The sequence below is a fragment of the Protopterus annectens genome, chromosome 1.part1 (assembly GCF_019279795.1).
Source record: "Protopterus annectens isolate FY-2018-M chromosome 1.part1, PAN1.0, whole genome shotgun sequence".
In the NCBI taxonomy this organism is placed as follows: domain Eukaryota; kingdom Metazoa; phylum Chordata; order Ceratodontiformes; family Protopteridae; genus Protopterus; species Protopterus annectens.
This window is the reverse complement of record NC_056726.1, coordinates 1,420,118,793-1,420,135,900: the sequence shown is the minus strand read 5'-3', so window position 1 is coordinate 1,420,135,900 and position 17,108 is coordinate 1,420,118,793. Positions and strand designations below refer to the sequence as shown.

The following is a 17,108-nucleotide window of genomic DNA, read 5'->3' as shown; positions in this document are numbered from 1 at the left end:
TTTTTCAAAACAAGTTTATTGTTTTAACATATAAGAGAAATATCATGACAATTTTATACAAATAATTAAAAACAGGTATTATTATAATATTCAACAAAACAACTAAAGTATTTACAAAGACATCCACTACAATCAGATCAATTAATTAAACTAAAATACTGTGCTATTGAAATTAGAATTTTTTTAACAAATTTTGTAAATTATCCCATACAATAAAATGTGATGTTTTTCTAGTTGTTCTCATTCTAATTGTGCTTATTTCCATATGACACATTATATTCATAACATTTTAAATTCATTGAACGAAGGAGGTGTATCTGAAATCCAATTTCTAGTTATTATTTTCCTAGCCACTGCTAGGATAGACCATAACAAGGGAAGCTTAATCTTTTAACACATTGAGGTACAGGTGTGTTGAATAATATAAGAGACTTAGAAATAATGAAATTATCTGTAAAAAGAGCCTGCAAAAATTCATTAATTGACTTCCAGTATTCTTTCAACTTCATACAGTCATAAAACATATGAGCCCAGTCAGCATTAATTTCTACATTACATCTCTTACATAGATTATCTTTATTATTAATTTTATTCATCATCAAAGGTGTATAAAAAGATCTATGTAAAAATTTCCATGTATAAAGTCTCCAGACAATGGAAAATGTAGTTCAATAAGCAGATTCCAATATATATTGTTTATCTTGTTGAATTGGTGGGTCCCCATTAATAGAGGTGAAATAATTCCAGTATGAATCTACATTGTAAAAAGTTTCTTGTCTGATAATTTTATGTATATATGAAAGTTTACCTTTATCAGAAACTTTATGCTGTAAATTTATTATCAAGTAATCAATCAGTTTTGGAATAGATTCTTTAACTGTTATAGACATTAGATCTATTCTATCAATGAGATGTTGTCTAAAGATCTGAACCTCTAACCAGCAAGTTTCTCTTAGATCAAATTCTTGTTTTAAGAAATCTAGATTTTAACTTTATTATCAGATATCAGCTGATACCAGTACTTTAGATTATTATCTATAGCTAAATGAGCTCCTTCAGAAGTAGATGACATAAGCATACCCTGAGTATAGATTATAGGAATACAATAAAATTCCATTCCTATACTTAGGGTGCATGAATATAAAGTTACGATAACTAATAATAATATTTAATGGGTAACAGACTATATGTTTAGGTGTAATAGGTGAAGTACAAAATTCCTTTAGCAACCACAACATGGAGTTATTTATAATCATATTTTTATGTGTTAAGGAGATTTTCATGAAGTGCATACTAATTAGCTCCCAATAATATTTCCATTTTGACATATGACCGATCTATTAATAAAGTAATAACTTTTATAATAGAAGAGATAATATATAAATTAAAGTCTGGAAAAGAAATACCCCTTGAGACCAGCTATTAGTATGTTTCTTTAATGCAATCCTAGATCTATTAGGTGCCCATAAGAAATTTAACATTAGTGTATTCAGTTTCTTGATAGTTATTTTGTAGGTGAAAGTATTATTGATTGTATTAAGTATAAAATCTTGGGGAATATTATCATTTTAATAATTGTAAGTCTCTCCTCCATAGTAAAAACATATTATTCCAGGTATTAAAAAGATTTTGTATATTAAGAAAACAGGTATTATAGTTATTATATATAATAGATTTAATATATTTAGATAGTATTATACCTAAATAAGTTATCTGACCTGAGTTGGGTACATATTTAGTAAAATCACTAATGAGAGTATTTTTTCGTGTATATATAGGTAGTATTTTAGTTTTTCTTCATTGAATATTAAACCAGAAATACTTTTAAAATTCATCATTTTATCAAATAAAGACTGCATAGAAGAATTAGATCCTGCTGATGTAATTAGAACATCATCTGCAAAAGTTGAATTTTTGATGTTGTATTTTCTTCTATTTCAAAACCCTCTATGTCAGTACTGTTTCTAATCAAATTAGCCCAAGGCTCCATTACTAAAGTGAATAATAGTGGAGAAAGTGGACATCCTTGCTTTGCACCTTTAAGAATGGGTATTTTTTGTGAAACATATGTTCCTACCTTAATATAAGCCAGTTCCTTTGTATAAATGCTCAATTAAATTTACAAATGCATCAGAGAAATTTGTGCATTTCAGTAAGGTAAACAGATAGTCCCAACTTACTGAATCAAATGCTGAACCTATATCGAGACTAATAAGTGTTAAATCTTTCTTTTTCCTATTTGCAAAATCAATTAATGTTAAAGTTCTTCTTATATTATCAAAAGTATTTCTATTTACAATGAAGCCCGTCTGATCTATGTCTATAATGCCTGGGATAATTGTCTTCAATCTATCAGCAGAAATACTCATAAACATTTTATAATCAACATTAAGTAATGAGATGGGTCGATATGAAGAACATCTAGTTGGATCTTTATTAGGTTTTAAAATTGGTGAAATAAATGTATATTGCCAAGATGGGGGTTATTAACTCAGTTTGGGCCAGAATAAAAACCTTATGTATTAATGAATATGTAGTTTTAGAAAGGATTTTATATATCTCTGGTATAATACCATCATTACCCGGTGCTTTGTTTGATTTAAGCTTATTTATTTGTGTAATAACTTCTGTATATGAAATACTCTTGTCCAATAGTTTAATCTGTTGTTTATTAAGCTTTTTATTCATGTTTGTGGTTATAAACTCCTTTATTTTATCTTTAGGTTCCATGTTAATGTTGTTATGGTTAATCTTGTGAAAGTGATTTCTAAATTCATCCAGTATTTCTGGTATACTAGAAACATTCTTCTTTTTCCTTAGAGAAAAAATTTCTTTGATATGGTTTTGTTTATTCAATCTTTTTGTTTTATTTTTAAGTCTATGTAAGTATTTGGGGCTTATTGAATAAGACAAAAACTTGTATTTCTCTAAAGTTATTTTAACTTTATGAGTTAAAATTTCTTTGTATTTCTCATTTAGTTTGTTTATTTCTTATATATACATATAACAATGAACAAGTGAAAATAATGTAAGGATTAAACCTTGCATCCCGCCTGGAGTTGAAAACTCCAACTTAGAGTAGTATTTACTACTCAAGTTAACCCCCTACCCTAAGCAGCAGTACCTCAGCTACCACCTTATCAATTTAATACTAGTTATATTTAACTGAGGTTAACAGTTTTCAATTCAATTATCTATCAAGACAAAACTACACATTTGGTAAAACAGCATCATATAAACTAAAATAAACTTTTTTTTTTTTTTTTTTAAAAACTGTTCATACTATTATATAGATCTATGTAATATATAACACTTGTATTCTAATAGCATTCAAATAATCTTAATGTTAGAAATCAAGAGGAGAGAAAATTATGTTCTAACATTCATTTAAATCAAAAACTTTGGCTAATATGATTCAGACATTACATGCATTAAGATGCATCTATTTTCTGTCATGTGAATTCTATCAACAGCTTCCAAAAAATCTTGAATTGTTTGTATATGAGCATTTACTTAAACTCATTATTGTCAATAGAGTAAAATATTGTATTCATAAAAATTATTATAAATCATATTGCATAGTTATGCAGATTCTCAGAAACACCTGTTATTACCTAAAAAAAAAGCCATCACACACATAAACACAGACACACACACATACATATACACACACATATATACACACACACACACACACACACACACACACACACACACACACACACACACACACACACACACACACACATATACACATACACAAATATACATACATACACACACACACACACACACACACACACACACACACACACACACACATACATATATATATATATATATATATATATATATATATATATATATATGATCTCACTGAGTTGTGTCTTTGTAGAGCAGTATCCTACTTGCTGTCCCTAGAATAAATCTGTCTGCTTTATACAAAATAATGCACAGCAAACACATATTGGTAACCAGATTTTACAATCATGATTGTATCACAAGATATTTACTTGCTACAAGAAACTACATCATTTAAACTCATCATAACTGACATATTTTATGAATAGAGTATTTTTCCTGAATCTGTGGTGTGTCAGTGTGATAACCTTGTCAATGTTTATACTAACTGCTTTCAGTTTCTCTGTGAAAATTCCATGAGTGAAGCTTCTGAGGAAACTCATGGACACTGTGCATGAGACAGCCCACATCCCAGATTGTCTCCCTTAGCATTTTGGCGGGAAACTTATTAAAACTTGTGTCAAACATTCATTTTGTCAATAGAGTAAAATATTGTATTCATAGAAATTATTATAAATCATATTGGATAGCTATGCAGATTCTCAGAAAAAAAGCCATCACACTCACACACACACACACATACATACATACACACACACACACACACACACACATATATATATATATATATATATATATATATCTGATCTCACTGAGTTGTGTCTTTGTAGAGCACCATCCTACTTGCTGTCCCTAGAATAAATCTGTCTGCTTTATACAAAATAATGCACAGCAAACACATATTGGTAACCAGATTTTACAATCATGCTAACCTACTGCTTTAAAATATATCACATGACATTTCTTCCAGAATAGAGTTATAAGATTATTTATGCGTGTCAATCAGATGAATTAAATGAGTTATAGTAAAGTATATGTTTGGAACACAAATTTTTAACACAGATTATTATGCTGCTGTTAAGTAGATTTTCAAAAACATTTAAATAAATGTTTCATTTTTTATGCCTTCTAAAATAAGACATTTACTTACTACAAGAAACTACATCATTTAAAATCATTATAACTGACATATTTTATGAACAGAGTATTTTTCCTGAATCTGTGGTGTGTCAGTGTGATAACCTTGTCAATGTTTTTACTAACTGCTTTCAGTTTCTCTGTGAGAATTCTGTGATTTGAAGATTCTGAGGTAACTCAAAGACACTGTGCATGAGACAGCCCACATCCCAGATTGTCTCTCTTAACATTTTGGTGGGAAACATTAAAAACTAGTGACAAACATTCATTTAGCAGTGTAAATGCATCTAAACATGACAGAACCTCCACAATGTATTCCACAGATCATCACAGCCTCTATGCAAGTGAAATTAAACTCAAAATTACCAACAAGCAATAAAACTCAGCATTCTTCTCCCAACTCAATTTTCATACAAATCCTATTATTCACTGTGCCCACACAGCCAAAAGCATTTCTATATATTAATAAAGAAAAGAAAAAGAGTAGAAGATAAAAGGAGTGAGGCAGAAATAAAAAATGTAAGAGAAAGCTGTAAGAAGTATATACAATGGAATGTTACTTACTGTTTATATTAATAGAGTTAAAAATAAAACATATTATTTACTCTTATTTAGTTCTGATTATTATTAGTTAAAGCATGACAGATTATTTACAAACAAGCATAAGCAGTATAATCAAGAAAGTATAATTAGAAATAGCATTTGAAGAACTTATAAACTTTTACAAGAAATAAATATGTTATTATTCTATTAATGATATTTTCATTACTGTTCTCCCTGCCCTCCCCACCCTTTACCCACTACATAATCTAAAAAGAATGTCATTGTATAAACAAAGAAAATAATAAAAAAAAAAGAAAAAAAAGCTAAAGATAAAAAAAGGTATCAAATTACTAACCTTACTTTTTTCAGAAAGAGAAACAAATCGAGTCACAGCCTGCCATTAAATCTTCAGGCATTTTGACTGGTTATGAAACAAAACATTTCTTTGCACATAGAGAATAACTTTGATTAAATCTTTTCCAAAATATTTGTGGCTTTCTGGAAATGCAGGAACTATATTCAAAAAGATTAATAATGAACTAAAATGATGAGAGAAAAAAAACATATAACAAATCATTTGTCTTTTAGTCTCTTCTTCTTCTCTGAAGTCTTCCAGGAAGCTTCAGTTGCCAATCTCTTTAATGAAGAACTAGCCCATTCCATTTCTTCTATTTTATCCAAAATCCTTTTTCTTTGACAAACAGTAAAGCAGAGTCTAAATCATCAAGACCTTAGGACCATCAGGAAGGAAGATTTTAAGCTTGGCAGGAAACAGAAGGTATGTTTTAAACTGTGCTTTTTAAGCTCCCTTATTAGTGGCAGAAAAACTTTTCTTTTAGCAATTACCATGGAAGAATAGTCATTGTCAAAACGCACAGTTGTCTCATTAAACTTAACAGGAGCTTTAGCCCAAGCAGATTTAAGAACCATCTCTTTATCAAAAGATGATAGAAATCTAACTATAACTGATCTAGGATAGTTTTTGTTAGAGTTAGTATTAGCTATAGATCTATGTGCTCTTTCGATACCAAAAGAGAATGCTTCTGGTAAATCTAAAGTTTTAGGGAGCCATGTTGTTAAAAAAGAAGTAATATTGTTACCTTCAATATTTTCTGGCAGTCCAAAAATCCTAATGTTATTGTGCCTAGATCTATTTTCCAGGTCGTCCAGCTTTGTTTGTAAATGTGTATTTTGTTTCAGCAGAAACTCAATGTTGATTCCCTCTTCTTGTATTTTATTTTCCATGTCATTCACAGCTTCTTCTATGCCTGTCATCTGGATCTTCTGTTGTTGCAGGTCCATATGTAACAAGTCTATTTGTTTTGTAGTTTTTCTATGAAAGTGTCTATTTTAGTATCCATTTTATCCATCTTAGCAGTAAGTTGCTGGACTATAATTATCAGAGACTGAAGTTCTTTCTTGATGCTAGAGTCTTGAGAATTTGTCTTACTGGAACTCATTTCAGACTGATAAACTGACAGGAAAATTTCCAAAGTAATTTCTGACAGGAATATTATTAAGATTTCCTTTCTTTTTTAGATATAGTTCAAGAACTATATAAAACAAACATATTTAGAAAGAAAATTACTTCAAGAATTAATTTTTTAAGTAATTAATTCCTGTCAATGTAATGAAATTGGTGGAGCTGAAGAAATCTGCTGCTATCCTGTGTTCATCCTTGGCCACGCCCCCACCATAACTCAGTTCTGAGAGCCTCTTTATTTTTCTAAGACAAAGTACTCTTTTGTTAAGTTACTTTAGATGAATGTTCAAGGTATACAGATACAGTTTTTGAGTAGTTCCCAGGCAGACATAAACACAACTGCTCTCTTTCATAGCAACATTATTGGTATGTTTGAAATTTAATATAAAAACAGGAAGAGATGTTTAGTTATGGCCATCTGTGGAAGGGCCAGTTGAGCAATAAGAAAAAAGTTATTGCACTTTGCATACAGGTTGACCCAGTAGTAGTGAGGGATGATGACAGCTACTTGGATGCAGTTCATCAAAAGTTCAATAATGCTTCTCCTCAAAATGGAGGTTAGAAGGAGGTGTAAACTGGGAACAAACCCCTATGTCACTTGGTGAACTGCCAGCTGTCTCACAGATCTGAAGTAGGAAATCAAAATAGAAAAGTTACCTCCACAAAAAGACCAGCCACCAGTGAAGTCCCACAGGGGACCTCTCTTGTTTGGTATCTACTTTTCTGAAGTAAAAGTCCATACCAAAGGGCTGTGGCAAGTTTGCAGATGACTGCAAGCTAAGAGCAGTTATTGAATCCACAAATGACTTTGCCATCCTGCAGAAAGGTGTGTCCCAAATAAATAAAGTGACAAAATCATGTACTGAGACTAAATGCTAAAAAATGCATTACTGTGTCCTTTGGGAATTCATCCACCCCAGGGAACCACCACATTGACAACACATCCCTAAGACCTGACCGACCCAGTTGTTCAGGATTTGGAACTTATATGGGCAGTTACTTAACTTTTAATCATTGTGTGTCCATTATCATAAGGCAATTCTTCTATATCGCACAGCTTAAAACAAAGGATTTATGCTTAGATCTAGAAATGCCACTGCCCTCATTTACAAGGCTCTCATTAGGCCACTCATTCAGTATAGTGCCTCCTGTGGTTAGTATCTGTCCAGGCACATGCAACATCTGGAACATCCACAGAGATGCCTTTTTAAAAGGATACAAGGCCTAAACAATTTGTCCTACACAGACCAATTAAAAGCCATGTCACTATACTTAGTAACCTACAGACTGCTAAGAAATTATCTATGTCTGATATACAAGGCATCTTCCAACCCATTACTGATGGACTTACTGCATATCAGCAAGTCAAAATGCATCAGAAATACACCATCTAGGGATGTAAACCTCTTCTGCAACATCAACAGAATGGTTTGGAGGAGCTGGTTTATCTCACAGAGGATACTGCTACTCTAAAACAGACTCCCCATCCAAATAAACAAAGCTCATACCTGTCCATATATCAGTACAACTTGTATCTATGGATGGGAAACAGAAATTTATCCCAGGACTGCCTCCTACACTACTAATGGACAGAGGCAGCTCCTAATTGCTTTATCCATGCATAGGTTCCCTCAAATTATTTATGGCATAATCCCAGCTATTTTCACTAGGGGCAATACATAATTATTGATCATGGGATGGGTAAGGCCAATCTAACACCAAATGGGATAGGTTAATTCAAGCACCAAAAAGGAAACTGACTAGTCTTAAAATGGCCCAGAAGGGCAGCTAGCCTAGTACTTATAAGAATCTGAAAAGCAGATGTGTGAACAATTATGGCCAACAAACCCATTTGATACTTAAGTTCACAGCAACACATGTGAAGCTTGCAAATGATACCTGTCAACATTTAAGTTAATTTCTTGTAAACAAGTAATGAAAACCTTTACATATATATATATCACACACACACACACACACACACACACACACACACACACACACACACACACACACACACACACACACACACCATATCCAAAAAGGATGAATTTACAAATGATACATATAGGAAGCTGTGTTAAGTGTAAACGTGCTTCAACTTGTACCCACCAAAAATTATTATTTTAAAGTACTTACACCCATTTCTGTTGATAAAGTAAAGGGCATCCTCAGATTTCATTATGCTAGCATGTACTAAGGTGGTAGTTAATACTACTGATTAGACAAATCAAAATATGAACAGTACAAAATGACATTAAATTAATCCTCAGAAAATAAATATAATTAAAAGAGTTATAAAGGAAGAAAAAGTAAAAATCAAATGTCTAACCTAAACTACATATGAATAAAAATATATATGGAATTAAACATCTAGTACTAAAGATAAAAATAATAATTAAACTCAAGCATAGCCATCAAATTCATAAACAAAAAACAAACAAAACAATTGTGTTGCTTTTAGTAGCAGTTACTATGGTCCAATTTCTTTAACTTGAAAATACTTTTAATGGAGCATGTCCAATTGAGTCTGGATTTCCAATACGTTTTAAGTCAAATCTGCAAATCAAGTTCTTTTTTCTCTATATTTATGTCCATAAATTGATATATTTTGGTGAAGCTCACTTGTGATGTAAGGCATGTCTTGGATTCACAGCATGTTGCAATACAGTGTGAGCAAGATGTCTTGCATGTTGGCTGCACATGTTCATATATTCCTTTTAGCACTTGCATCAGGCTGCACTGTTTGTGATCAAGAACACACAGTGCCAGTATGAATTCCAGACAGGCCACCATCTTGTTTCAGGAGACATTCATGGCAATGGCTGCTGATGCTAATGTCTCCAGGAGAGTACCACCCCACTGAGCTTAGAAGGGTAAGACTGTACTTTAGCTGTTGCAAAACCACTGGACATTGCTGTCAGGATCCTATTAATTTCCATTTTAGAGGGTGGCATAATGGTTAAGGTCTTCCCCTCCGATGCACAAGGTACAAGGTTTGATCCTGATCTGCGGCCAATGTTTGTTTGGAGTTTGCATGTTCTTCCTGTATCTCTCTGGGGTTCCTCCCACCTCTGAAAAACATGCTGAGGTCAGGTGCCTCATCTCAAACTCATTAATGAATGGAGCTGTGGGTAGCAGCACAGACTCTACATGGTTCCCTATAGGAGGAAAAGTTGTACAGACAAATGGCTTTGAGCATCTACTGTAGTACCCAGTATCTTCAAGATAGGAGAACACAGATCATAGACTGTGTGCCATGGCTGGGATAGCCACTTGATGGTATAAAATATGACTCTAGGTGATTTGGTCATGTTGACTAATGTTGCCAAATGGGCATGGGTAGTTATTGGTGATGAGTAGGTTGAGGACTCAGTGTGCTCCCACCTATGCCAGAGACCCTTGCTAATGGTGGGAGGGTTGTATGTGCTCATGTTGGCCAGTGAGTGCCCACCATAAAGCTCAACTGCCCTGGGGTAAATAAGCTACAGGCTGTCCAGTATCTAGTTGCCCAGCCCGAGTTACCTGGGATAACTCTGTTGAGCAAAAACTGGATGTAAAACCAATCGACCTGTCAAACATGAACTGAGAATTGCTGCACAAGGTAAGTTTACTGACAGGATATAACTTGGAAGTGGATGACATGATGATACGGAGGAGGCTGGATATCCTATGTATCCAAGAGACAAGATGGAAAAGCGGTGCAGTGAAGCCACTTGGCTTGGGATCCAGAGTCTGCTACTCAGGAGGAGGACAGGCTAGAAATGGTGTGGGAATTGTGGTTAGAGACAGGTGTCAGAAGGCAGTGAGGGATATCATAAGAATTATTGACAGACTCATGGCAATCAGACTCCATTGTAATGATAGGTTAGTATTCATAATCTCAGTCTATGCCCCATAGCAGGGTTGTGATAGTGAGGAAACATCTGCATTCAGCTAGCAGTTGCAAGACCTACTACATAAAGCAGGACAACATGAATTGGTGTTGATAATGGGGGGGTTAAATGCATATGTCGGGACAGACATAATAGGATATGAGGACTGCCTGGGTCCACATGGATGAGGAAACTAGAATAAAGAATGAGAGACCATTCTAGACTTCTGCCTGGCAAATGTCTTGATAGTAGCCAACACATGGTTCAGAGAGACAGTCACAACATCACATACAAGAATGGCCAACATGCAACTCAGGTAGACTTCCTCCTAGTAAGGAAAGGGCACTGGTGTAGAATCAGTGATTGCAAATTCATCCCCAGTAAATATTAGTCCCATAGTATAAACCACTGCTTGCCACAATCAGCTGCAAGCAGTGGTCAGTGAAGGCTCTAAGGTCAACAGAGACCAGGCTGAAGACCTGGAAGTTGACAGGAGAGAAAGTGCAACAGTTCAAGGAATTACTCAAGGAACTAGCACTCCAAGAAGAGGAGGAAATTGGTGGTGTTGAGGAAGAATGGTAGTGCCTCAAAATTGCATGTGTGAAGACTACAGAACAGATATGAGGCTGAGCCAAATATGGAAATAAGGTACATAAAGAAAGCTGGTGCTGGAATGCAGAAGTCCAGGAAATCATCAAAAGAAAGAAGGAGTGCAGGAAAAAGTGGAAGATAGAAAAGACCGACCAGGCTAGGAAGGAATACTGGTGGGCTAACAAAGAAGCCAAGAAAGGAGTTGCAATAGCAAAGAACAAGGCATTGGAGGCACTCTACCAGCTTTTGGAAAGTGACTCCATAGGTGGCACAAAGGAACTATCAGGTTACAAGGAAAAGACAGAAAGATAAAGAAAATAGTCAAACACCCTTCATAAGGGATGGCAGCAACAACCTTCTTGCCAGTCCACAGGACATCAAAGGCAGATGTAAGAAGTACTTCCAGCAGCTTCTGAATGAAGAAAACCCCATAGAAGCTGTACTACCTCAGACACACCCTATGATGAGACAAGAAGAGGAGTCCACCCTAGAAGAAGTGAGAATAGCATTAAGGAAAATGAAGTCAGGGAAAGCAGCAGGCTCAGATGAGGTCACAGCAGATATGATAAAGATGCTGGGTGAGATAGGGGAGAAATGGCTTCTGAGGGTACTCATAGCAGTGTGGGGAGAAAGGTGTATCTCGGATGACTGGAGAATAAGCATATTTGTGCCAGTGTACAAGAACAAAGAAGACAGCCAGAACTGTGGGCAGTATACAGGCATCAGACTCCTGTCAACTTGCATGAAAGTTCTGGAGAGTGTGATTGATAAATGGTTACACAGTGCAGTTGAATGTAAGACAGGAGATGAGTAGCTCAGATTCAGATCAGGCTGTAGCAATACTGACCAGATATTTGCAGTGAGACAGATAGTTGAGAAGAAGCTAGAGATGAGGAAAGAGTCCAACTGGACATTCCTAGACTTAGAGAAAGCATATGACAAGGTCCCAAGAAAGCTGATTTGGGCAGTACTGCAGTTGTTTGAAGTCCCAAAAACATTGATAGAAGTAGTGCAGGCTATGTACAAGGACCCAGTGACTCAAATATGAACAGTGTTCAGTCTCACAAAAGTGTTCCCAGTGGGAGTGGGTGTGCACAAGGGTTAATTTCTGAGTCCATTGCTGTTCATACTGGTGACAGACTACATTAGCAAACAGGTCACAGGGGACAGATCAACAAAATTGCTGTATGCAGGTGATGTGGCATTGCAGGCAGACTCTGGGAAAGAACGTCAGAAAAGGATAGGGGAATGGAATACAAAACTGAAGGCAGATGGTATGAAACTCATCAAAGATAAAACAGTGGTAATGACAGCAACTTGGGAAAATTAGAAGAAAATGAGAAATGAGAGAGAAGGGAAGATAGTGGAACAGGTTAATTACTTTAAGTATCTAGGAGGGGTGGTTGAGGAGAAGGGAATTCTGAATGCAGAGATCAAAGCTAGAATTTGAGGGACTGCAGCCAGCTGACATTATCTCAGATGTAGTAAATGGCAGAAGAATGCCAAAGAAGCTGAAAAGTAAGGTGTGCCAGACAGTGATGTGACCAGTACTACTGTATGGTACAGAATCCCAGGCAGTATAGGCAGAGCAGATGAGGAAGCTAGAGGTGATGGAAATTAAGTGCCTGAGAAGGGTGATAAGATGTACACTGTGGGACAGACAAATGAGGATATAAAAGCAGAAGCCAAAGCAGCTCCAATTGCAGAAAAGATCAAAGAGAACAGATTACAATGGTTTGGACACATGCAGAAAAGCAGAAGACAATCTGGTGAAGAAGATTTGGGACAGACTGGAAGAAGGGAAGAGGAAACAAGGATGTCCAGCAAGGAGGTGGATGGATTGCATGAAAGAAGATCTGCAGAAATCAGGCATAAGTCTTTTACTAAATATTTTTTTTATTTCAAATAAGATGCCTTAAGAAACATTAGAAGAAATAAAGATAAATAACATATTTACAATTCTAAAACGTTACTAACTTCAAACCATTATATAACTATTTACATTGGTGTCTATGCAATTAACATTGAAATTCTATATTATATAAAGTTAGAAACATAAGATGATATATCTTCTTCAATCTTTTCGAGTATTTCCAGTACTTTCATCCAAGAGTAATAGTAAAAAGTAGATCTTTTAGTTCTGTTCTTCACTGTTAATATTTCCTTGTGAGCAACTTTTGTTAAATTCTCAAATTCCTTGAATGTAGGAGAAACCTCATTTTTCCAGTGTATAGTTATGATTTTACGTGAAATTGCCAGTAGTGACCATAAGATTTTAGTGCCTTTTTTTGGTACACAGTTTGGAATAGGAGAGTTGAAGACTTTGTTAATTGAAAATTATCATTATAAACAGTCTGAAAAAAATAGTTAATGGATTTCCAGTACATATTGAGACATATACATTCATAAAAAACATGCTGCCAGTCTGCTTTTATCTTGGTATGGCATCTCCAACATTGATCTTCAATATAATACATTTTGGCTAAACTATGTGGTGTATAGAAACTTCTATGTAGATATCTCCAAGTGAATAATTGCCAGTATTTTGATAATGTAGAAAATTTGGAAGATTTTAGAATATTACTTTTTTCTTCTTCAGTTGGAGGATTATTGTTTATTAAAGTATAATAATCCCAGTATGATTTTTCATGATAGTTTTTTGTTTTTTTAACAATTTTATAGATATTAGACAAATAATCTGTACCCTGATAAGGCTGTTTTGTGATAAGAATAAGGCATTCAATGAATTTTGGAGCTTCATGTCTAACTGAAGGTTGCATTGGTTCTATTTTATTTATTAGAAAATGCCTTAGATTTTGTACAAATAACCAATTGTCTTTATTTATATTATAGTTATAAATTATCTGTTCATTTGTTAGACGTTTCCCTTTCTCTATAAGTTGATGCCAAAAGAGTAATGTTTCTTCTTTAAGTATATTTATTTTAGATATTTGGAATGTATCTAGAATATTTGGTGTAAAAGCTATAGGGAAAATAAAAAAAAATCCAAGAATTAATATTTGGTATTTTGTTTATATATGTTTTGAACACTGAAAGTGTAGAGCTTATATAGTTTGATGGCAATTTATTAATATTATTCCTTTTCCCTAAAAAAATAATCTTTTAACATCTATATGAGGGGTGATGATATTACTGTTAAGTTGTCTTGTATATGATTATAATTGATTTCTATTTAAATCTGCTCATGGGCTTGTTTCCATATAGGTGTGTATGAATTATTTAACCATAGTGTTATGTTTTAATAACGGATGAGGTAATATATAAATCAATATCCGGTAAATTAATTCCACCATCTTCCCAATCTCGTAAATGTTTATTTAAGGCTATACGGGGTTTACTTGGAAACTATAGAAAATTTAAAATGAGTTTATTGTATCTTTGAATAATATATTTGGAAGGTGGCAATCAAAAATTTTGTATTAAGTATAATATTTTGGGAAATATGATTATTTTAATAAGATATAATCTGTCTGCTGTTGAAAAGATATATTTATTCCAGTAACCAATTGTTTGTTCTATTTTGTCTAGTATTTTATTATAGTTAAATATTAGATAATCTGTTAATTCATTGAGTAGATTTATTCCCAGATATAATAATTTACTTTCTGTTACTATATATTTGGAAAATCTTTTGTTTATATTATTGTTTTTACAATTACAGGGCATACTTTTAGTTTTGTTTTCATTACATTTTAAGCCTGAAATATTTTGAAATGTATTCATGGAGTTATATAGAGCATTCAAAGACTTATTTGCATCTGAGAGAGTTAATAGTATGTCATCAGCAAAGAGTTGGATTTTAAGGTTTAACATTTTATTAATACAAATGCCCTTTATGTTATTGTTTGATCTGATTTGATTTGCAAAGGGTTCTATGAGTAATACAAATAACAATGGTGATAAAGGGCAACCTTGTTTAGTTCCCTTTTTGATTGTTATAGGGCCTGATCTATGTGATCCTAGTTTAACATATGCAGTAGATTTTTCATATAGTATTTGGATAAGATTATTAAAATTAGAAGGAAAGTTATATTCTTTTAAAACTAGTGAAATAAAGTTCCAGTTAATCAAATCAAAAGCTTTATTAATATATAATGATATTACATTTAAATCTAGGACTTTATGTTTGCTATAGTATATTAATGTTAGTATTCTTATAATATTATCTGAAGTATTTTTTTCTTTAATAAAACCTGTTTGATCTTTGTGAATTAAGAAAGGAAGAAAGTGTTTGATCCTATCTGCATATATAGCCATAAACATCTTATAGTCTATATTGAATAATGATATTGGCCTATATGAGGAACACTGCTTCTCATCTTTATCTGGTTTGATAATTGGGGATATCAATGAATATTTCCAAGAGGGTGGTATATTGAAATCTTTCTTGGCTATATTATATACTTTTAATAATAAGGATATGGCTTGATTGGGTATTAATTTATACATTTCGGGTAGCATATTGTCTGGGCCAGGTGCTTTATTTGTCTTGAGCTTTTTAATTTGTGATTTTAATTCTGTCATATTGATTGGTTTGCTTATAATGTCTATTTGTTCTTGTGTTAAGTTAATATGAATATTATTTTCTAAGTGTTTTTATATCCTTAGTAGGTGTATCTTGAGTGTTTATGGAATTATCAATGTTAAATTGGAGTCTGAATGCTTCTAAAATATCATTTAGTTCTGTAACTCTTTTGTTAGTATTAGGAATAAATATTTCTTTTATTTGCTTAGATTTAATTTTTTTGCTCTATTAGTTAAGTGTCTCAGGTGTGCTGAATTAGTAGAGTATGAGTTTATTTTTATCTTTTCTAAGTTAATCATAATCTTATGATGTTACAATTCTGTATACTTCTTATTGATTTGTGTAAGTTCCTGAACTTCAGTAGTATTACCCTTTTGTATTTCCAGTTTCAATTTATCTGCTTTGCTTTGTAAGTCTAGCATATCTTTATTCCATAACTTCCATTTATTTATGTGCCAGGATAATATTTTCCCATATGTAACTGCTTTTAATGAATCCCAGACATATATTTCTGAAATATCTTCTGTGTAATTTATTTCTAGAAAGTTTTTGATTGTTTCTTCATAAAATTCTTTGAAATCTGTCAATTTTGTGATATAGGAAGGTATCCTAGTAATGGGATTTGAATAAAATGGTGTAAGCTCTATCTCAAAGACTATGGCATTATGATCAGATAAGAGACAATTTATAATTTTGACTTTGTCAATTTTTGTTATTAGGTCACTGGCAACATATATTCTATCAATTCTAGAGTTAGTTTTATATATATGAGAATAAAATATGAAGATTAGTGAGTCTGGTTCTGCAAATTCATTTATATCTTTTAAATACAATGTATCTATAAATTTTGAGAGTGCTTTAGAGATACATTGTTTTCTTCTTTTAGATTTAGAATTTGTATCTTTTTCATTCATTATACAGTTGAAATCTCCTGCCAATATCAGGCTACCCTTACTTAAATGAATTATCTCTTCAAAATGCTTTTTAACTGTTTTTAATCCTTGTCCTGGGATCCAATATAGATTTACTAACATATAGATTCTCTTATTTAATTCTATTAAAGCTAGACAAAACATACCTGATGTATCTTGATGAGTAGTAATTATTTTAGATGTTATAGTTGAGTTGTGAAGTAGTATAGCTACACCTCTTTTTTTGTTTTGAATAGAGAGTTTATTAGTACTGTTTAATTATGCATATTTAAGTTGTTTATATCTCTATCTAATAAGTGTGTCTCTTGTAAGAAGACTATTTGTGGTTTATATAAGTTTATGTACTTGAATAGGCTTCT

The 17,108-nt window shown here is 33.0% G+C and overlaps 1 protein-coding gene across 1 annotated transcript in view; it reads right to left on the bottom strand.

The window, feature by feature from the left end:
• Positions 1-17,108, bottom strand: part of LOC122810795 (ervatamin-C-like) — a 577,987-nt gene that overhangs the window by 327,083 nt on the left and 233,796 nt on the right. The gene's annotated exons all lie outside the window — the stretch shown is intronic.